Below are 22,813 nucleotides of genomic sequence, written 5' to 3'. Positions count from 1 at the left end.
CAGGACTCTGCTTGGTCCCTGGGAAGCTGCAGCTGGTAATTGTCTGGTTCCTAAGACTTTCTATTTCTTGCCTGTCCACTGTGACTCAGCTTGCAGAAGTTCATCCATATCCCTTGGTATCTGAGAGTCTGTCTTCACATGAAAAATATTGACAAGGACTTGTTTATAAGCAACCAATCTAAGTATGAATTCAACAGAATAGTGTAATGATTCTCAATGCTATGTTTTTTATATTTCCCCATTTGAATAATTCTTTCTACTCCTCTTCCCCTCTCCCTGTAGTTTCACATCTTGTATCTCATCTAAGGGTTTCATTTGTGTGAAATAAAAATGGTCGTCTCCTAATAAACTACACAAAATTGCCAATGTTTCTGTTTCTTTTCTTATTCTGGCATGTCTAACCAAAAATGCAACTAAAAGCAGAAGAGTAAAATTCCTGATGTTTGTTCAGAACACATATAGTAGAAAGAATAGTCTGTACTAAAAATTTTTCATGTGGTTGTAAAGATTTCATGCCTTTCCCTACCCTTTATATAAATCAGAAAAAAAAAAAACCTTCAGGGTTCCATCAGTGATATCACATTCCATCAATGTCTCTCTGGCCCTGCATCGCCATTTTCTAGCAGATTCTGATCTCAGTGTCTGAGGCCAGATGACATTCAACATCCAAAGCTCATGCTGAAGAGACTTTGGTCTGGGCTGATTTAGCTTAGTTCTAGTAACAGGTAATGTTTGATCACATGGTTTTGGGAAGATGGCTCAGTGAGTAATGTGGGTGCTTCTGCCCAAAGCACCCATGCTAAAAGCAAGGCATGTTTGTGTGTATGTTATTTGCAGGACAGGGAAGGCCTGGGCAAGGGATCCCTGGGTCTTGTGGCTATGTAGTCTGGCCAAATCAGTGCACCCTTACGCCATCTAGAAGTCTTAAAAAAGAAAAAAAGAGAGATGTAAAATGATTGAGAATAACCATAATGCTGCCCTCTGGCATACACACACACACACTGCAAGGACATCCATGACCACACGTGAACACAAAATGTGTACCCATAGGCACGCACATATCATACACACATATACATGGGTGCATACATATGTAAAATGTTTAAACGTAACGTAGTGGAGTGATTGAGAATGAGAAGGTGCTGACCTCTGCTGTCCACATACCCATGTGTACATGGATACACAGATGTACACTCACAAATGCATGAACACATGAACAAATGAATATACAAATACTTGACTGTGGTTTAGTGGTGACCTTTAGTCCCCGTTCTGTTAACTATCTCTGTGGCAGATCAGGATCACAAGTAGCCATAGTTAGAGAAATCTGCTAGTAAGAGATGGAGGACAATGGAGCTAGTCCTGATGAGACCTGATAGAGTAGGGTCAGATGGAAGTGGGAGAAAAACTCCCTTATCTGTGGACTTGGGGAGGGGTATGGGAGGAGATGAGGGAGGGTAGGATTTAGTAGGGACAAGGGAGAGGACTACAGCTGGCATACAAAGTGAATAAACTGTAATAAATTAAAAAAAATGAAGCCTTTTTGCATTCCCTATGGTTCGGGTTCTCTGGGCTTAAACAGTGTAGCCACTGACAGGATGCTGAACTAACATCTCTCCTGATTCTCTCTTCCCTGCATCTCCAAATAACCCAAGTTGCCATTGCTGCTTTTACCTTTATTTAGAATTACTGAGGTAGGAACAGTTAATATTGGCTTTAACCCCCAGTGAAAAAGAAAATATTATTCCATTATCTGATTTTCTCATTGCCTGAATTTCATAAGTCACTAAGAAGAGTAATGTAGGATACTAAACTATGTCTCATCTGGCCATTTCTGATCTGCCATGGGTAGCCTCTTGGGTCTTCTAAGTTGTCTGTAGAGAAACAGCATAGACAGCCTTGCAATGGAAACAAATTAACATTCTCACACTTCTGAAATCTGAGAGACCAAATTCAAAGAGCCAATGGGACTTCCCTTTCCCCTCCTCCTTCACCCCCAATCCAGAGGACCCTCTCTTTGTGCTGTAGATGGCTACTGTCTTACTTTGTCCTCACATAGCCTTTCTCCCGTGTATGTCACCCCAGGTGCTCCCCGAATTTTATAAAAATACTAGACTGGTGTGTTAGTTATTCTTCGTGACAAAAACATCTGACAGAAACAGCCTCAGCAATGGGAACAGCCCATTGTGACAGGGACAGCAAGGCAGTGGGAGCAACTCTGTCTGTAATGGCGTGTGCTTGGGGCTACCACGGTTTTACAGGGCAGCAGGTTGGGGATGAGAACTAGCCTGGAACTGGAGGCAGGTAGACCCTTAGAGGCCTATTTAGAACGGCTTATGCCCACCAGCTATGCCTCACGTCCCCAAATTCCTGCAACCTCCCCAAACATCTCTCCACCTGGCTGCAAGAGATCAAGACTATTAAAACCACAAAATATGTTATGATTATTCCTGGGGCTCAGCCCTATAATTAAAACTGCTCGATAGTTTGGACCAGGAGAAACAAAACTTCAAGGTCTACCTGGGCTGTAGACACGTATCAAGGCCAGCCTGAGTGATGGGGTGAGTGCCCATCTCAAAATAAACAGTAAGAAGGCTGGAGTGCATGTCACTGGTAGGGCACGCACAAGGCCGTGATTCAGTCTATAGTACTGAAAAGGGTGAAACAAAACTCATCAAACAGACAACCGGGTTGTGATCCCATCCTGCCCTCTCCTGTCCCCCAATATTGCCATATTTGGGCTCCGGGCTTTACCAGTCCGCTTGGGGGAAGTCCATATCCCAGAATGCTGCCCTCAGCTCACAAAAGTGGAGCAGTTTGGACAGTGTCAAGGGGGCTCCCAAAATAAACCTACAATTAACCTCTAGAAACAAATGGAGGAAAAGTGGCATGCATTGCACCGTTCCCGTCTCCTACCACTAGATGGCAGCATTACCACACAGCAGTCCCTTCTCTCAGAGGGGTCGGTCAATAAAAGAAAGGATGACAATGCAGCCACTCCTGATGGGATCTGATAGACTAAGATCAGAAGGAAGGACAGGAGGACCTCCCCTATCAGTGGACTTGGGGAGGGGCATGGGTGAAGAAGGAGGAGGGAGGGTGGGACCAGGAGGGGAGGAGGGTGGGGCTTATGGGGGGATACAAAGTGAATAAAGTGTAATTAATAAAATAAAATTTAAAAAAAGTCCTCACTAACAGAAACTGCTAGAGGAAAAGGAGAGCACTTGTGCTATAGGAATAAACAAGCACTTCCTGAAAAGCACCCTCCAGCTCTGGAAATAATAGCTAGAATTGCTTGAAATTAACACTCTTCCTCACAGTGAAGAAAATAACAAAACACCCCGTGCAATGGAAATAGCTATACCTTTGGCTGGAGGTTAATATCTAAAATATATAAAGAATTCAACATTTTAGATGCCAATCCCCTAAGAATCTGACCGAGAAATGGGAAAGTGAGATGAACAATTTTCACACAGGAAGTACACTCGGGCACGGGCTGGACGGTGAGCCATTTAACATCCTCAGCAGCCAGGGAACCGCAAATGAAGTGCCGGTGAGGATGTGGGGAAAAGATGCCCTGGGGACTGCTGGTCAGGGATGGAAGCTAGGGTAGCCGCTGTGGGCTTCAATAGCGGAAAGAAAGCACATCTTGTGTCTTAAAAATCTCTGCTCACCATCCATAACGGAGGGAATGCAGGGAACAGCATAAAGGTACAACCCAAAGCCGTAGGGGAACTCTGCTTAAAGCCTTTCTCCCCACGTCTTGCTCACCCGTCCTTCTCACAGCACCAAGGACCGGCAGCTCAGGCTTCGCTCCACCCACAGGGAACTGGGATCGCTCACAGCTTTCACCAATTAAGAAGATGCATCAGAGGCTTTCTCACAGGCCAGCCTGGTGGGGGTGTTTTCTCCCTTGAGGTTCTCTCCAATGCCTCTAGCGTGTGTCAAGTTGGCCTAAAACTAGCCGGCACACACCTTTTCTACTCTCGACATGGTCAGGAGCCTTGAGTTTATGTTCTTGGTAGGTCTGTGTCGTAGGGCTCTTTTTACTTTGGCATGATCTCACGAAGACAACGTTTTTCACACATTAATGCCAGTTCTAGATTTAGTCATGTAGTTAGCAGATGTGTGCAGGTGGAGTGCGGGGGCGGGGACAGCGGCACATCTAAATCACCTGTGTAGAAGCGTGTCAGCAAAGGTTATGCTGCTAATGAGCAATGGATACATCTCGTGGACTCAGCTTCCAGGAGCAGACAGTGGATATAGCGAAAGGAGAAAAGATAAGCTGGGGAAAGATCATCCTTCAAGCCTGAGGGATTATTTCCCATAACATTCTGTATAGGTTCAAGCGTTATTTACTGTGCTGTAGCAACTGGGCTGCAGTCTTGAAAACTAGGAAACAATCTTACCAGGAAATACAAAGGAGCAAAGAGGGACTTGGAAGACAGGATAAGAAAGCAGTGCAACCTGTGTTTTCAACAAGGAGAACATCAGAAACACATTACAGAACAGTTCTGGCTGTGAGCATGGAAAGCCCTATAGAGACAGCCAACAAACCAAACCCACAACATGTGTTTCATATGATGACCAGCCAGGCTTTCCCCTAAGAATGTAAGGATAAGCGATCAGCTGAAAAATCTGTTCATGGAATGAACTGCACTGAAAGACTGACAGAGAAAAATGCTCAAGGCTGTTTCAATAGATGACAAATCCCATTGCTCAAATTTCCCCACTTACTATGCTAAAAATATTAGGACTGGAACGGAGAGAATGTCTTATACCTGAGATGACACAGGTACTGGGAGAAATGAAGAAGTATTTAGTTCATGGTTGAAGCAATTGGGCTCATCACATAGAAAAAAAATCAGACAAGTTTATACCCCACATCATACGGCTCATAAAAGTAAATTGCAGGTGGATTAAAGATACAAATTTGGATAGCAAAACTTTAATTGCTCTTCAAACACTTTGAAATACATGGTATCTTTATGACTTCAGGATTACAAAAGTCTTCTTAAAGTCAGGATCAACAGCCCAAACATGAATGAAATGATAAGACTGATTGCATAATAATAAATACTTTTATGAGGAAGATCCACATAAGATTAAAATGTAAGCAATGAAATATTAGTGACATGCGAAACAAAGGTGTTGTTAAAGGTATATAAGGATCACAAATTTAAAAGTGTGTATAATCTAATGAAAATATATAAAATATAGACATGGACTGGTTACAGCGAAAATTAAATACTTCCTAGTCTTAGAAACATGTAGTTATAATGATGTACCTTGTTAGATCCATGAGATTAGGTGTTCAAGATATGTGTATGTTTGAGAGAGATTGAGAGAGAGAGAAAGAGAGAGAGAAAAACTCTGGGGAGTATGAACTACTTGGAAATTAACTAACATCTTTATCAACTGTGCATAAAGTTCAAGTCAGCATTAAACTTTTGATTTTGTGTTTCAGAAAGCCTTTCTTATTTCTGCATGAACAACAAAACATGAAAGTTGTCTGCCGTCTTTGTTAGGGTTCATAGTGCCGTGATAAAACACCAGGACCAAAGCCACCCTGGGGGAGGAAAGGATTTATTTCAGCTTATCGCTCCACATCACAGTCCGTCGTGGAACTAAGTCAGGGCAGGAACTCACGGAAGGAACCTGGAGGGTTGCGGAAGTAGAAGCCATGCTTACCGACTTGCCTGTCATGGCTTGCTTATCCTGTGTTTTCATACCACACAGGGCCACCTGCCTAGGGGTGACACCACCAGGAGTGAGTGGGGTGGGGGAGGGGGCTCTCACATCAATCATCCATCAAGAAAATACCTCACAGACTTGCCCATGGTTCAATCCTGTGGAGGCATATTCTCGGTTAAAATGCCTTCTTCCTAGATGACTGTAGCTTGTGTCAAGTTGACATGGAAACTAGCCAGCGCAACTGCCTTTATCATTAACACTGCCACACTCTGAACAAACAATTTCCAAAATAAATATAAGGTACTGTGCAGCAGTTAAATAGTTAAATGCATGTGATCCAACTTAATTAACATGGATAAAGATCTCAAGACTAATGAGAAAAGAAAATAAGATATGGAAACACAATATTTATATAAATTTTAATAACACAGAAGACCCTGCTGTATGTTATTTTATATTGATTTCACATATCTATCTATCTATCTATCTATCTATCTATCTATCTATCTATCTATCTCTATCTCTAATTATTTAAAAAATTAATTTAAAAATGAAGACATAGACACCTTACCACTGTCTTTTGGAATCCAATAGGAAATCAGTTATTAGAAGAGATGGCTCAGTGGTTAGGAGCAGGAGGATCCGGGTTCGGCTTTCAACACCCACCTGGTGGCTCACAACCATCCATAATTCTAGTTCTGATAACCTCCATGGGTACCAAGCATACACATGGTGTGTCTGCATACATGCAGGCAAAACACTCACATACATAAAATAAGTAGAACTTTAAAGAATAAAAGAAAGCTGTTAGCCTCACATGTGGAGAAAGCATGTCCCCTTGCTAAGCCAGCTGACCAAGCTGAGCTTGCTCACACCTCAAAGGCAGTGGCAAATGTATCTGATGACTTGTTCCCCTTGGCTCTGGCTGAGAAGAAACTCAGAATCAAGTTTCTATAGACTCTAGCACCAAATAGGACTGCACAGTGGACACTCCTGTGCATTTCTTTCTCCTTTGGTTTTCATAGCTGTGTGTTTCCTGTGTTGTAACCCTTCAACTTTTCCCTTCCTGCATGCATTCTGAGGGATCTCAAATCCTTTGTGCAACAAGGCATAATCTCCAGAAACAATCAAACAAATAATAAACTAAAACTGTCTACATTTCAGGTGAATATATATATCCGTGTCTTGGCTGGAACCTCCCAAAGTTCAACTTCTTTGGTTTCATTCACCTGGAATAGTTTATTTCCTGTTGGAAAAGTTCCCATAGCTGTTTTATCAAGTGATCTTATCCTCTGCCATTATTTTGCCCAAGCATCCTCACATAATACTTTGATGCAAGGTTTAAAATGGATTTAACAGATTGCGCATAATGATGAAAAGATGTAGGTGAGGGTGGAGGGTGAGAACTTTGCCCTACCACAGTGAAATGACAGCTTTCTCTGGTCCCTAGAGATAGCTCTTGGCCACACTTGGTGGCAGTTCAGAAACAATTATGTTTTAAATGATCTCTATCAATCCCTCTTCAGCATGATTATGTTTTTAGCATATTTAAGAATTATTTTCCAGCTGGGTTTGGTGGCCCAAGCCTTTAATCCCAGCACTCAGGGAGGTAGAGGCAGGCAGATCTCTATGAGTTTGAGGCCAGCCTGGTCTACAAAGCGAGTCCAGGACAGCCATGGCTACACAGAGAAACCCTGTCTCAGAAAACAAGAACAAAACCAGAAACAAACAACAATAAAAAAAAGAGAATTATTTTCCTTCAGTGTCCCTCTTTGCTATCCCTTAACGGTCATACGTAGGAACAAAGACATTTTCTGTCTAAATCAAGGTGAAGGATGGTTTTGGCTGACTCTCCTTGAGGCTCACCTCAGTTTCTTATTTTGAGATCCTATTGGAGGATCTTTCTTTCTCTGTCTGTGTCCAACATTCAGATCAGAACATCATATTTTTTTTAATTTTTTATTAATTACACTTTATTGATTTTGTATCCCCCCATAAGCCCCTCCCTCCTCCCCTCCCGATCCCACCCTCCCTCCCCTTTCTGCATGCATGCCATTCCCCAAGTCCACTGATAAGGGAGGTTCTCCTCTCCTTTCTGGTCTTAGTCGATCAGTTCTCATCAAAAGTGGCTGCATTGCCCTCTACTCTGGCCTGATAAGGCTGCTCCCCCCTCAGGGGGAGTTGATCAAAGAGCAGGCCAGTCAGATTATGTCAGAGGCAGTCCCTCTTCCCATTACTAGGTAACCCACTTGGACACTGAACTGCCATGGGCTACATCTGTGCAGGGGTTCTAGGTTATCTCCATGAATAGTCCTTGGTTGGAGAGAACATCATATTTTTATTGCATATTTATGTGCTGCTGATATTGGGGGCAGGGTCTGAAAAATGTGCCTTTAGGTGATTGTGAAGACATTGTCTGTGCTTGCACGAGCTAAGATTACTGTGATGTCACTAGGCAAAACAAATATATGGGACCAGCACTGGGATATTTGTTCATTGTTGGCAGCAGCAACATTGTACTTGGCATGTGGGCAAAGTCAACTATATGTGCAGAAAATCAATCACTCCTTAAGGCTTTGTAGAATCTCTCTCTGTCCCTCCTCTCTCTGTTCCTGTGTAAAACCCACACTGTTTCTTTTTGCTCTTCCTTCATTCTTGCATTTGTCCTTGGCAAAGTATCTTGTTTGTACACATCTAGAATAAAGCAGCAGATCCATCAGAAGTGAAGACACAACATTTTAAAAATGTTTTTCTTCATTATTTTCATAATAGACAGAAATAGCATTTCTGGTGGTTTGATTTTGCTTTATTGTGTGTGTGAGAGAGAGGATGAGAGAGAGAGAGAGAGACAGAGAGAGAGCACACATGTGTGGAGGTGGAGTTGGCTTTCTCTTTCCAGAGATCCAATGTGGGACTCCGGGCTTGCACGGCAGGCTCCTTTACCCACTGAGCCATCTTGTCCACCTCTAGTGGATACAGGATCTCACTGTTTAGATCTGGCTCAACTGGCATTAGCTCTGTAGACCAGGCTGGCCTTGAACTCACAGAGACCACCTGCCTCTACCTCCTGTTGCTGGAATTAAAGGCGTGTACCACTACACCAGGGTAAATTTTTTTAAAAGACATATTTATTATATATGTAGTTCATGAAAGTGCATATTTTGCAGCTATGTTATTAGGGTAAAAGCTCAGTTCAAATGACAGTTTTCTTTTCTTTGGACTTTCCCTGGCTGAGAGTCCCATTGCAATAGCGTTTCCTGCCATGCCTGGGTTTCAGAACTTGAAGACAGTGACTAAGCCCCACAGATAGGTCTAGGCAGAAAGGAATGCTGCTGTGGTCACGCTTGTGTGTGAAGGGACTGTGCCCCTTCATGACGCTATTCCCGGTGGGGCAGGTGTCCAGGTAAGATGTTTAACGTGATGAACGCAAAGCAGCTGGTGAGCAAGATAAAGGCGGTCCTTGGTGCCCCGGCTCTGGCTGCCCCGCTTTGTATTTTAGGTTGTTGCCAGTGCTGGTTCACCGGGTGCCCACCGAGATCCCGCCGTGACGCAAATATTCTCTGTCATTTTAGAGCCTCACTTCTCGGCGGTGTAGCTCAGCGGTCGTGTAGCGTACAGGACGCTCTGTGTTCAGTCAGTACTGTGAGAAAACAAAGTGTTGCTTTTAGAACACACTTGATGGATAGCGGAAATCACTTCTTTAAAGCTGTGAATACATTTAGGGCAACTTCCCAGATAGATTTTTCACGTGCTATCTTCCTCTTAGCCGGAAACGGTTTCCCTCTGAAGGACTGTCAGCTGTGGGACGAGTCAGGGCTGGGGTGTTTTCTGTGGTGACCAGCACAAGCTGGCTTAGAGACTGGATGGTAGGGCAGTCCTCGCCTAAGCAGTCACTCTGAAAAACAAGGGCTGACCTTGTACTAGGTGATGACCCAGCATTTTTGTGCAGCAAAAAGAGAACAAAGGCACTGGACTGAAGAAAGAATGATTTTAGTAATTGTCTATAATATGTCTTTGTGGCTGTTTTAAGATGCTATTTTTGTAGCGAACAGAGAGAGTCCTTAAAATGTTAAGTTCTTAGCTACGACACTTTGTCTTAAGATGGTTTATGGTGTTTATGCCTGTGTGTGCGGCCCAAATCACGCACTAACAAAGTAATGTGGAAGGCTCCTCACGCTTAGCCCTCTGCATCTTGCTGAGCTTAATATTAACGTACAGTCAAGTGCCTGAATGAGCCTGTGGGTTCAGCTTCACGCAAGAAGTGTCATACATTACAGACATCATGTTCCATAGTGTTTTGTTCCATAGTGTTTGGGATTGCCTGCCAGATCTCTGCATGGAAAACTAAAGAAAAAAAAAAGCCAACAAAACAAAGCCTGTTTATCAGAAGAATAGGGAAGGGATAAGTCACAAGAGTGGGATTCTGGGAGAAAGCCCAGGATGAGTTCTCCGGACATTTGAGCATTGTCTTGAGTGTGGGGAAGGGAAGGAATCTCATCATGTCCTGCCGGGAAGAGACTGGAGAGACTGAGGGGTGGAGCTGAGCCTTAGCTCATATTTATTTGATCTCTATAATTTGCTTCTTACTCAGGCTATAAGACATTGTTGTAGATTCATCCTTCTTATTTTTCTAAGACAATTCTGGCTTGTTACTGAGGTACAGAGGGCATGCAGCTGGGCAGGATCCACGGTAAGAATGTCCCAGGATTAGTTCTGATCCGCAGCCCCGCAGGCATCTTGGTAAACAAGGCGAAATGTTCATTCATACTTAAACCACAGTCAACCAGACAGGGATTTGAATCAGGGACGAGGTGTGATCGTTGAGCTGGAAATACTCAGTGGAGGAAGAGAATATTCGCCCGAGGAAGAGAAAATGAGAAGACACGGGCTTTAAACAGACAATTGACAAAGTGAGTTTTACATATAGCCAGGAAACTGCTCAGGTATTCTGATAAATATGCAGCCCTGGGGATGGTACTAAAAGAGTCCCGGGAAGAAAATCCAGTGCAATGGCTTTTCTGCTATTCATGTTTAAACACGAAAGGTTAATCACAGTCGGCTAGAGGAGACTGACATTAAACACGGACTTTCAGAGCAACACGTCCTTCAAACTGAGCTTTCATTGTGGGAATTTCGGAGCTCGTTTATACTGCCTCGTATAATCCACACACAAATCTTATGGAACAGATTTTCTTATCTGCGCTCTACAGGAAAGGAAAACAGGGCACACAAAAAGCTAAGGAGGGGCTCATTTAACCACTTTGCAGAGCCCCTCTGAATGGAGAGCTGAAAAAAAACAGCCCCGTGCTGCCACCTAATGGTCAGAGTCGGTAAGTGCCATAATGGAGGCCCCTAGTCAAGGTGAATTAACAGTCTCCAGAAGAGGTTGAAGTGGAATAGAAATTAAGATGATTGTTTTGTAAGATGAGCAGAGCAGCTTGGGCCAAAATACAAGGACAACAGCTTTTGAGGAGGGAAATGGGAGATAGAGGAGGACGTGATGGGAGATCTCATAGGGGCTGGACTTTATGCTGAGTTCATGGGATATTACTGAAGAGGTTTGATCATGTAAAGAAATTCGAATTTTACATAAATTCTATGGTGGGTGCCAGGAAAAATGGACGTAGGGGCTAGTTATTCACTGGGTAAGCATGCGATAGGGAGTGACCCTTAGGAGGTTTGGGAACTCCTTATTCTGCAAAACAGCCTTTGTCCGCCATCCTTAGCTCGGTTAGAGACACCTCTCTGCATCCCTAAATCTCACTGTGCTCTTTTGGGGAAAGCCAACCAGCGTCCCCTAGTTGGTAATACCAGATTGACCGTCAAGAATAAATTCCTGGGGGCTGCTGGCAAGACAAATTGCCTACCACTCGTAGACCCCAGCAACAAAAGCTTGCATATCTTTAGCACATTCCTTTTGCTTTAGGGCAAAAAGAATGCCTGGTAAAAGGTACAGTCAGTGTTGGTAACAGTTTCAGTTGGGAAAAAGCCCACAGTGCCAGCTGAGAGGACTGAAACCCTAAGAAGTTAGTGTTCTCTAAAGACTGATACTATTTTTTTTTTCTGAGTGCCAAAAATATTTGTGAAATGTGATACAAAGCTAGACAGTGTGGGCAAGGCATGTCAAACTCACCTTTTCTTGAAATAAGTACTGTGGTTTTACAATGCTACATGACTCAGTTCCTCCACTGGTTTTGAAACATGACAGTATTTTTGAAACTAGAGGTGGTTTGGGAGCTTCTGAGATAGTTTGTAATAGCAAGGAGAGTGAGCGGAATAAAAGACAGACGGTATGGCCTGTGATGAAGTATCTTTCCTCTACGTCAAGAAGTACCAACATCTCCCCCACCCCCACCCCTGCTTGCCTGCTCCTTCAGCTACAAGATTTTATTTTTCTCACATTCGGATAGAGAGGAGGAACTGTGCAAGGGCTTTTATACCCAATTAAGAAATGAGAGATAGTGCACAGTTTCTTCGGTTTGTTATCTCCCTACATGCCCTTTGACCTTTTGAGATGCTACTGCTTAGGTCTTCATAGCTAAGGAAGGGAAAGTGTGACCAGAGATTCCAAAGTCGAACAGTGCTCAGGGAGCTTTTGGCATCGGCTTTCCAAAGCTGCTGCAGATGGCCAGGCTCTGATACCAGGGCACCAAAGCAGGGATTACAAGCAGGAATCTGATCAGGCACAAGCCTCCTGGCAGGTCCAACCTGTGGTCCACAGGCTGTAATGGGGCCAACGATAGCTAAGAATGCGGTCTAATAAATGTATTTAAAATATTAAAAGACTCGCTTTGGATTTGTAACTAGATTGTGTGTGTGTTTTTAAGAGTTGATTTTGTCAATGGAAATGTCAAAAACTTGGACACACCTGCAATTTCTACACCTTTGGATTATTGGAACATATAGGTTCATCCCAGGGATGATCTGCCTGGCACCAGATTTTCCAAAGAAAGGCCTAGCAGCAGAAGATGAAGCTTTCTAACACTCCTTGCTTTAGTCCATTTACACACCTGTAACAAACTGTGGACTAGCTAGCTTATAAACAATGGATGTTTATTTCTCACAGTTATAAAGGCTGAGGAATCTGAGACCAAGAAGGTATTGGCAGATGGAGTGCCTGTGAGTCCCGGTTCATGCAGACAATGGCTTTTGATTAAGTTCCCATACGGGAGAAAGGACTAGCTCGTTCTCCACAGTCTCGGTTAATGGGAACATTAATTACACTCCGGTGGGGCAGGGGAGCTCTTGTGACCTATCACCCCCTGAAGGTTCACCCCTTCATTCTATCTCATTGGAAATTTGGTCTCAACAGATGAGTTTTGTGGGTGTAACCATTGGGCCATAGTCTCCCTTTTCTGCTGTTGTTCATGGGAGAATCAATACTGCTGAACTGTGGGTGTTTCCAAGTTGCTTGGGATTGAAAGGAGCGTGTTGGCAGGAGGATACAAAGCTTCCGCTAACAAGAGGAATACTTTCTATACATCTAGTGAACGTCTTGGTGACTTCAGTTGGTAGGGCTGTGGTCGTGCACACCTATACTCTCAGACTTCGGTAGCTGAGGCAGGGAGCACCTGATTCTGAGCCAGCCTGGCCTACACATTGACATGTTAAGAAAAAGGATTTTAAAAAGTGTTTAAAAAAAAAAAAGAATCAAATCAAAGCCCAAAACCTCCTACTATAGGCCCAAACAAAGCCCTGTATACTGTATATTTGAAAACGGCTGAGATTAGACTTTGTGTTCCTATCCCAAAATAACAAGATAAAAGGTAACTGTTAAGGTAATGTATGCACCTCAGTAGCTTGATTTAGCCATTTCACAATATACGTGTAATAACAAAACAGACTGTGAGCATATGCAAATTCTACTTTAAAAAAAAAAGAAAGCAATTAAAATGATAAATAAAAGAGTTTTTGGAAGAAGTTTTTTTTTTTGGAAAAATTTCCAATTTGACTTATTATCAGCCATACATTAATGTGATATTCTAACTTCATTTATTTATTTTGAAATTCTTTAGGTCCTGAAGCACACTTAGGGTCTCTAGTGAGAAAGGTGCTGTGGAGTGCTCTGCTAGAAGATTGAGAAGAAGGTCTCCAGGGTCAAACTAGAGGCCAGGGGCTGCCCTCCCAGGGACTGCCCTCCCACCCTTCCCTCCCACTCACCTCCAGCACCGTAACTACTTTGACACCTTCTATATGATAAAAATCAACCCCATCTACTGCCTCCGTAAATCCCCTCTTGATATTATATGAATAACCACAAGTTGGTGGCTTACATGGACCCACGCTTGCTCTTTCGAGGTTCCGTAGGTCAGAGGTCTTGCACTGGTCCCACGGTACCGGACTCCTGCCACAGCAGGGCAGAACTACTCCTGCAGGCTAGAACTCTTTGCCTCTTCTAGCACCGCAGGCCTTATGAATGCCTTGACTCACAAAACCTCTCAACCGTGGCTTTCACGATCACTTCTGCCTTTTCTTCTTCTGTAGTTAGCTTTGCAGCTGCCTCTACTTCATATGGACACTGGAAATAAAATTTTAGGGTCCATCCTGATAAACCAAGATTGAGATCTGCAAAATTTCTTTTTCTCTTTTGGTCAGGTAAGATGGCATTCATGGCTCCGAGGGGTTAGGAACCTCAGCATCTTTAGTATCCATCGTTTTGGCAGCCCACAACACCTTTCCCTTGAACATAAGCTCTACTGATGACTCAGAGGTTCATGTTTAGTCAGGGGAAAATCTTGCAAGATCAGAGCTTATTTGCAAAGTATGAGGCTGACATAATCACTCTGTAAGCCAGGATTATGGTTGAAATGATCAACCTGTAAGCAGATGAAGCATTTGTCTAATTAACAAAGCCCATTTTCATATAATCATTTTATTATCTCACCGTATTATTGTGATTCCGTTTGGTTGTCCTTATGGTTAACACAGCCATGAAGTGAGCCACTAATTCCACCCAGCTTTGTGTTATGGGTGTTTTCCTCAGAGTGTCTTCATTTATGGAATTCTTTTCTTTGTTTAACTGCTCCTGGATCTACCCAGCTGTGTGTTGTTCTTTAGTTGTTTTGTCCAGCTGAATGCCTTCAGAGAGGAAGAATCCCAGGCTCTACTGAGTAAGATGGCAGTTGGATTTTGGAGGACTAGCTCACTTCCTCCATGTGGGAAATTGAACTTTCTGGAAGATGTGGTAAGGTAACCAGTGCAGGCTCAAGTGGGCTTTTAAGTGGTTAAGTTTGAATTTCTTTTGCATGGACCTGCCTAGACAGTGCCTTTGGTTGCTCATAACATACTGGAAGATTTGGCTAGATACAGGCCTCCTTTCTTCTGTTCCGTGACCTGTAAGTTATAAGGTAAGTCTACATAAGTTAAGGGGTCATTATTGAGTCCTCTAGGTACTGCCCATTTGGGGATCTTCTAAGAAACAGTAATGACACTGAATATATGGAAAGAATAAAGAGCAGAAGATGGAGAGGGTGGGGAGGCAGAGGGGAGGGGGAATGCATTTGGAAACTGAGGAGTCATATTTATTTGTGTTTTGGCCTCTGTCAGTAGGTTGTGTGGTGAGAATGAAGTTCATGCTTTTCAATCGTCTCTTCAAGCTCTCCCCAGTGACCACTGAGGCACCGCTTACTTCTCCATGCTGTGTGTGTATTGGAGGCACAGCTCTGCTTGCAAGGATCTAACACTAACAGTGTGGAAGGTGGGGTCCCCTTCTGTCTTCTGTCTTCTGTCTTCTGAGGGTGTCTGGGACAGTTGCCTCTACAGCATACCATATGGCTATCCATCTCCCCCAGCACTCTCAGCACAGCCAGATTTTGGTTGCTTTTTAAATACAGAAAACCTGGAGTTCTCCATCCTTTGACTGCCCTTGCTCCTGGTGACTTTTCCCACTCACAGTGTTTTGCTTACAAAATCAGTTGCCTCTCAGAGGTATTTCTAGCCCTAATGACATGTTTATTTTCTGTAAAATTAATTATCTTCTAGTATTAAAGGGACAGGGGGGAGGCTAATGGGAACAGAGGATCTTGGGCGGTATGATAAATGCCCTCTTTAAAAGCATAGTTTCTCCCTGAATTAAATAATGTAAAAAAACTGTTTGTATCATTATGATTAAGTAGCTACTTTCCAAAACAGATAACAATTACCTCTGGGTCTTTCTTCGGTCCTCTTCTCTTGATTGTGAATATGTACATATTTTAAAGATGAATGATTTTATGTCTTTCCCATAGTTTAACATTAATTTTTTTTTCCTAAAGTAAAGTCTGCAGTAAGAAGTTTTGGGGATGCATGAAGGATCAGCTTTAGGATTAGAAGTCCTGGGGTGGAGAACTGGTCCTCTGCTCTCCTAGGGAACTAAAGTTGTTGATGGCATCTGGCTCCCCTTTTGTGATCAGAAACAGCAGTGGTTGTGACCTGGAAATAATCTAGGGCAGTGGTTCTCAACCAGGGGATGAGAACCCCTGGGTCAATCAGATATCCTACATATCAGATATTGACATTAGGATCTGTAACAGTACCAAAACCACAGCTAAGCAGCAAAGAAACACTTGTATGGTTGGGAGTCCCCACGGCATGAGAAACTGCACTAAAGGGTCACAGCATTAAGAAGGTCTAGAGCCAACGATTGAGTGCAATGTCACTGAACTTGAATGAAGTAGGCCACTTATTTTTAGATTTTTTTTTTCATATTTAAAATGTCCTTAGGCTGCAGATCTAGGTAACAAGAGAGACAGATTGCAGAAAAAAAAAGAGTCTAGCATTTTCCATTTTTTTTTCTTAAATTTACAGCCTTGGAGTATGTGGAAGAGTTTCTATTAACTGTGAAAAGGACACCATCCTCTTGTCTGGGCTTCTCACTGAGTTACAATCCTCCATGTATCTCCCGCTTGGAATTACAGGAGTTGTCTGTGCTCTCGACCTTCGAGTGCTCTGGAGTGTGAGTGTCATCAGTGACCATGTCCTGAACTGGAGGACTTCTGGGGAGATTCAAGACTTATACTTTGAGTAAGCCATTTCCTTCTTAAAACTGACTGGAGCCCTGCAAGTAGCAGGGAAAAGGTGATGGCATGATGGGAAGGCTTGCTTTCCGCAGAGGCTATGGGGATTTGGGCCACTGGGAGAAAGGAGGAGTAGTAGGAAGGGGAGAGAAGGCTCTCCATACCCCAGCAATGGAAGGCCAACACCCTCCTGCCCCAGGAAAGCCACAGGTCTAGAAACTTCCCAGTAGACTTTGACTCTTTTTGTTTGTTTGTTTCAAGACAGGGTTTCTCTGTGCAGCCCTAACTGTCCTGGACTCACTTTGCAGACCAAGCGTGTGCCAGGGTCCACCTGTGAAGACCAGAAAACAACCTGCAGGAGTTCTGCTTTTCTCCCTCTACCATGTGAGACCCAGAGATCAAACTCAGATCCTCATACCTGGCAGCAAGGGCCTTCACCTTCTGAGCCATCTTGGCAGCCCCTTAGGCCATTTCAGTGAACAACCTTACTGAGATCAAATTCCCAGGGCGCTTGAAGTGTACCATCCTGCCTCTGCCTCCAGCAACTCCAACTATGGCTCTAACAACTCTCTGAGGACTTGTCTGCTAAGGACATTTCACCTCAAACACACAACCCCAGTGTGTTACCAGCTGCGACTAGCTTTCCCTGCTTAGCTTAAGTTTTTGAGGATGTATGTTGCAGGACACATGAGTGCTTCTGGGGTTTGCTGATCTGTTTTTCATGGCGTGGGTGGGCCGCATTTGACTTTTAATGGCTGACTGTGGAGAGGGAGGAACAAGCTGCCAGAACTGTTATGGAAATGCTGCCTGTGCTTTGAGTGCTGTGGATGACAGGGTCTTGCCGCCTCTCTGGAAAAACTTCATGGTTATAGAATGTGAAGTTATGGGAAGCAAGAGTCACGTTTTTATGTATTGTCTGTGTGTGACACTCCTATGGGATCCTAGTTACGTGGTGGTTTTTTTTTTCCCTGCAGGGATGGATCCCTGGATCTCTTGAGAAGACACAGCCTAGTCCCACCAAGAGGTAATTTTTCAATTGTGGAGGCAGAGGGAGGATGTAAGAAACCCTGCCCCACTGTTTCTTAATGTATTTCATCATGTTTTAGAAGATGATGATGGATGTCTATTAAAGAGCAGAAACACATTTTTATAGGTAAATACACAGGAGAAATTCATCATATCCCACTTTGGGAGCTAGCACGTACAAACACTTCTGAAGACACACTGGCAAAGTATCTGGTGAAGGTGAATTAACCAAGACCATCCAATACTGACTTTCATTGTCTCAAATGATACTATGTGGGGAAATTCCTGGATCTCTGCTGCCTTGGCCAACCTGACCACGTGTTGCTGTCGTGATTTCTGAGCTCCTGTTCTCATAGTTGGGATTATGGTCATATCTCAGTTCTGGAACCTCCTCTACTTCTTCTTTAACCCATTTGACTCTTAACATGTTAATCCAGGAAACTCTAGCCTCATCATGAACCAGGAGCTCGGCCACCTAGTGTTGGATTCCCTCTTCCCTGTGTACTCAAATTACATATATTTATAGAACACCCCTATTTCTTTCATTTCTATACTATGTTCTTTTGCTTGGATAATTCACTGCCAGCTAGGACAACTCCCAATTTTCCTGGTCTCAAAGAGGCCACGTGTGAGACAGAACAGTAGGCTTCTGGATGTCTTGAGTCTGCAGGGTGCTCAACACTGCAGAAATCGCAGCACAGCAGCCCCAGTGTGGCCATGCTCCTGCCAGGCTCAATTCTATACCATGCTGCCGCTGAGGGGACATGAGTTCCAGACCCAGGCAGGCTTAAGTTTTCATCTTGGCTCTGAGAATTATTTGTTGTCCGAATTTCATCTCGCAATAAAATGGGGCTAAAACACAATCGTCCACAACTGTGAAGACTGATTTAGAACAAAGATCAGACAATTTCATTTAAACAAGAACCCTGAGACTTAGGTATGAACAGTTTCCAAATACTTGTAAGAAACAGGAGACTAAACTGTGGATATAAAATCCCCGGAGCTGGGCATGGGCTGCCAGGCAGAGTGAGCACCTCAAAATCCCCGCGCCTGGAAGCTTTGTGAGCTTAATATCTGAAGAGTTAATATCTGAAGATTACTTAAGACAGGGTTTGCCATTAAAGGAATATGAGCACCGTGTGATTGCTAGAAAAAGAAAGTTCTCCTTTTTCTTCCTTCTAGAAATTAAGAACCTTTGAGCCACTGGGTGAGGCTTCAGTGAATAGAAGCTAGAAGAAACACTTATGTGAGGTTGCTGGCTGTGCTGGGAATTGAAGCAACACTTACCCAGGCTGCGCTTAGGTTCTTGGGACACCGAGAAAAACAAACAAACAAACAAGCAACCAAATTAAAAAATCAAACTGTAACTCCCATCGTAAGGGTTCACCACTGCGTTAATAGAGAGATGGAATTTCTCTATATCCTAGAAGAAGTTATCTTACACAAGGCAAATGTTTGATTTTCAAACAACATGGCGATTCTAAGATTCTAATGCATGTCCACCTGGAGTTACTCCTCCGTCGAATGTTACCTTGAAATCTTCTGCTTGGGTCACAGGAGTGGCTCTCCTGCCTGTCACCCACCAGGCTTCAGCATCTTCCCAGCTTTATTTTGCCTCCGTGGCTTGTCTCCCTTCCAGAGCCACATAACAGCGAAAGCGAACCCCCAACCCCGTAGAGGTGTGTGTTAACTGTGGCCATGTCTTCCTGATGACGACTGCCTGGTGCTCCCTGAAGGGTGATGTTTCTGCTTTTCACTGTGAGGAGTGAGTTTGGTAGAGTTTATAACACCTGTGAGGCGGGTCATTTCCTGGTTTGGGAAGCTATGAAGCCCTTAACCAGCAGCAGTTTCTGCAACTTTGTCGGGGTCTGGGATACTTCTGAGCCTGGGAAAGAGTTACTGGGAAACAGCTGGGAGGCCTGTGGCAAAGCTTAGGTTTTTATTCTGGTGGCATGTGACTCCAAACTTGGTCATTCTTGCCTTTTTTTTCATTTATAGAAACATATATGTTTTCAGTCTGGATGCTACACAATCAAACCTGCACATCTGTATCATCTACTTTAGGATTAGGGGCTGGAAAATTGACCCCCTGAATGTGCCTAATGCTTTTGTTTCCAGGGTTAGAAGACTTGCTGTATAGAATTAGAAAAATGTTGATTCACAAAAAAAAAAAAAAAAAGTATATATGTACCTAAGAGTCACTAATAAAGAATAGCTTGGAGATAAAAGTTCTCATGACTGCATTGAAGTAATTTTAACACTTTGGTATGATTCTTACTTTTCAGCTGGTTTTAATGTTGAGTTATCAATGGCTAAAATTGCTCACTGTATTAAAACCCGACTGAGGATGAATTTGAACATTTCACCATCCTCACCCCAAGTCAACATTGCATTTCTTATTGAAGCTGGAATCGATAGAGGAAATAGACAGGGAGAATAAATTGGACTCACATTCTTCACATTTCTCAATACATTTGGGTTTTCCTTTGGGGGATTTTCTTTTTTTTTTTTTTAAGAACTGACTGGCATTGGTCCCGGCATTAAGAAATTGCTTGCTCAGTCAGGCCTGGAGAGGAAAACTTGAGATAAGAGCCTGGGAACCTTTCTCATTTAGGTTCCCGAATGAGGAACTGTGCATTTGCACAGTCCGGCAGGGTGTCCGAATGGGGAAAAGAGGGAAGTACCAGAGCTGGAAATCCATAGCCCAAATAACAGGAATCCTATAATTCTATCATAGGAAGTACCAGAGAGTGATTTTGGACATATTATATGTTCCAGAAAAATCTGGGCAGTTAAAGTCCATTTCATGGCCGGCTAAGAAATTGCCAAGAAGAACAAGCGTTAGGTTGTTTCTCATTCTCTCTCTTTCTCTCTCTCTTTTCTTTTACCCTTTTAATTCAAAGATAATTCAAGTATTTGAAAGAATTCTTCAGATCTTTGGAGTTTTATCTTCCTTAAAGTCTCTAATGAAAGCAATGGATTAACTCTCCAGGAAAATAGACATAAACACACAAACCCAACTTTTTACCTACAACTGCAGCAGTAGGGGAGTGTTCTTGAAGTCCATCTCCAGGAGGTCCTAGGTGCCTAAAAAAGTACTAGGTTAACCCTTCAGTTTGTAAGTACTGCAGCTAACACTGAGAAAGGGAAAGTGAAGAAAAGATGGAGCAACGCCATGGGAGGTTGGTAAAACTTGGACAGCAACAGACAAAAGCAAGAAGGCCAGAAGTCTAGCAAAGGGCTAAGAAGCTTGGTTGTAGGAAGAAGCCAAATCACTACTAACCTTGAAGTTCAGCTGCAGACTGGCAGCGTGGACTTGGGCATGACTTCTGTGTTGGGTATTTGTTGTCAAGTTGATACAAAGCAGAATCACCTGGGAAGAGAAAACCTAACTGGTGGAATTACTTCCATCAAATTGTCCTGTTGGGGTGCCTGAGGGGCATTTTCTTCATTAATGATGGTGTGCAATGGCCCAGCTCACAGTGGTCAGTGCCGCTCCTGGGCAGATGGTCCTGAGTTCTATAGGAAGGAAAGCCACTGAACAGCTTTCCTTCATGGATCCTCTTCTGCTCTTGCTTCCTGCCTTGACTCTACTCCATCATGGCCTGTGATTGAGATGTGTAAGCCAAATAAACCCTTTCTTCCCCAAGTTGCTTTTGGTTATGATGTTTATAACAGCAACAGAAAGCCAACTAGAATGAGCATCACAATAATTTCACATGTACATAAATTGTACTTAGGTCATATTCTGTATTCTGCTCCCCACTTCAAACTCCCAGCTCCTTTTGGACAACCCCACTCCCATGTTCTCCTTCCAGCTGTGTGTATTACTTATTTATCTATATTTTATAACATACTGAATCCAGTTACTGCTGCCAATGTGCAGAAGGGTGTAGGGCCATCCAGTGGAGCAGAAGCAACCTGCTATGGACCATATCCCCCCCAAAAAACTGACTGTCCTTACCCCGGTCTCAATTCTTAGCTAGGACTGTGGTTCGTGAGTCCCATTACTATCTGTGCTTGCTAACTATTACCTAATTTCTTTTTCACTTCTCTAAACTTCAAAGTCAGTTACTAATTTCTAAAATCTCTTTATCTCATTCTCCCTATAAAATTCCCCCAACCATGACTCTTTTATTTACTTGTTAAAATCTAGTTCCTGCAAAATGTTCTTTCTTAAGGGAAAATAGTCTTGCTTAAGTCCCGCTGTAAGAAGTACTATCAGGAAAGAGAAAGGAGAGCATGGAGAGGGAGAGGGAGCGTGAGAGCATGAAAGGTTGTGTGTGTGTAGGTAGATCAAGTCCTGAGCATGGATATATGGGAATGTTCCCATAAAATCCAGGACACTGTACAATTAACATGTACTAATAAGGAAAACATAGCATCTGTAGGAAGGTCTTGACAACTTTTGTTGATGTTGTTAAAATTGAACATTACCTTGTGAGGACAGCTATCGTTGTTCCGAGGGACTACAGGAGACCCCATGGCTGCCCTTGACCTAAACCATTTGGGCTGAGGTTGCCAAGGGGTGTGGAACTGGGTATGTATATAAGCCCATGATACTCAGAAGGCCTTTCATTCCATCCTGGTCCTTCATGCTGTTCTGCTCTCCCAACCCCATCTCACTCCCGTAGTAACATCGTAGTGAAGTCTTTCTAAAGTACACAAAGGGCCTTGCCCTGCTCCTCCTCACAACCTGCCCTGGCTCCTCCCTAGACCTGGGCTCCGAGTGGCCTGGCTGACCTTGTAGCTCTGGTCAGCTTTGCCTGCCCCGAGGCAATATCCTCTGAGACTTGTTCAAGAGCTTCCAGAAGCAAAACTCCAGGAGAGAACCAAGTTCAGGCACAAATGTAGAGTGAAGCTTGTGGAGAAAGGGGCCTTCTGAGAGCCAACTGCAACACCATGAATGCTGGGGCCGCAACTCTCATTAAAGCACCCCTGACAGCAAAATAAAACAACGTTATAAGTTTCAAAACCGCACATTAGCATTTTCTTATATGAGTATTTAACCTTGTCTGGTAAGGTTTGAATCTGAAATGCTTCTTACAGGCTTATCTATCTATCTATCTATCTATCTATCTATCTATCTATCTATCTAT

This window comes from Psammomys obesus, unplaced genomic scaffold (genome assembly GCF_907164565.1).
Source record: "Psammomys obesus unplaced genomic scaffold, mPsaObe1.curated_primary_1811, whole genome shotgun sequence".
Taxonomy (NCBI): Eukaryota; Metazoa; Chordata; class Mammalia; order Rodentia; family Muridae; genus Psammomys; species Psammomys obesus.
Note: the sequence above shows the minus strand (reverse complement) of the source record.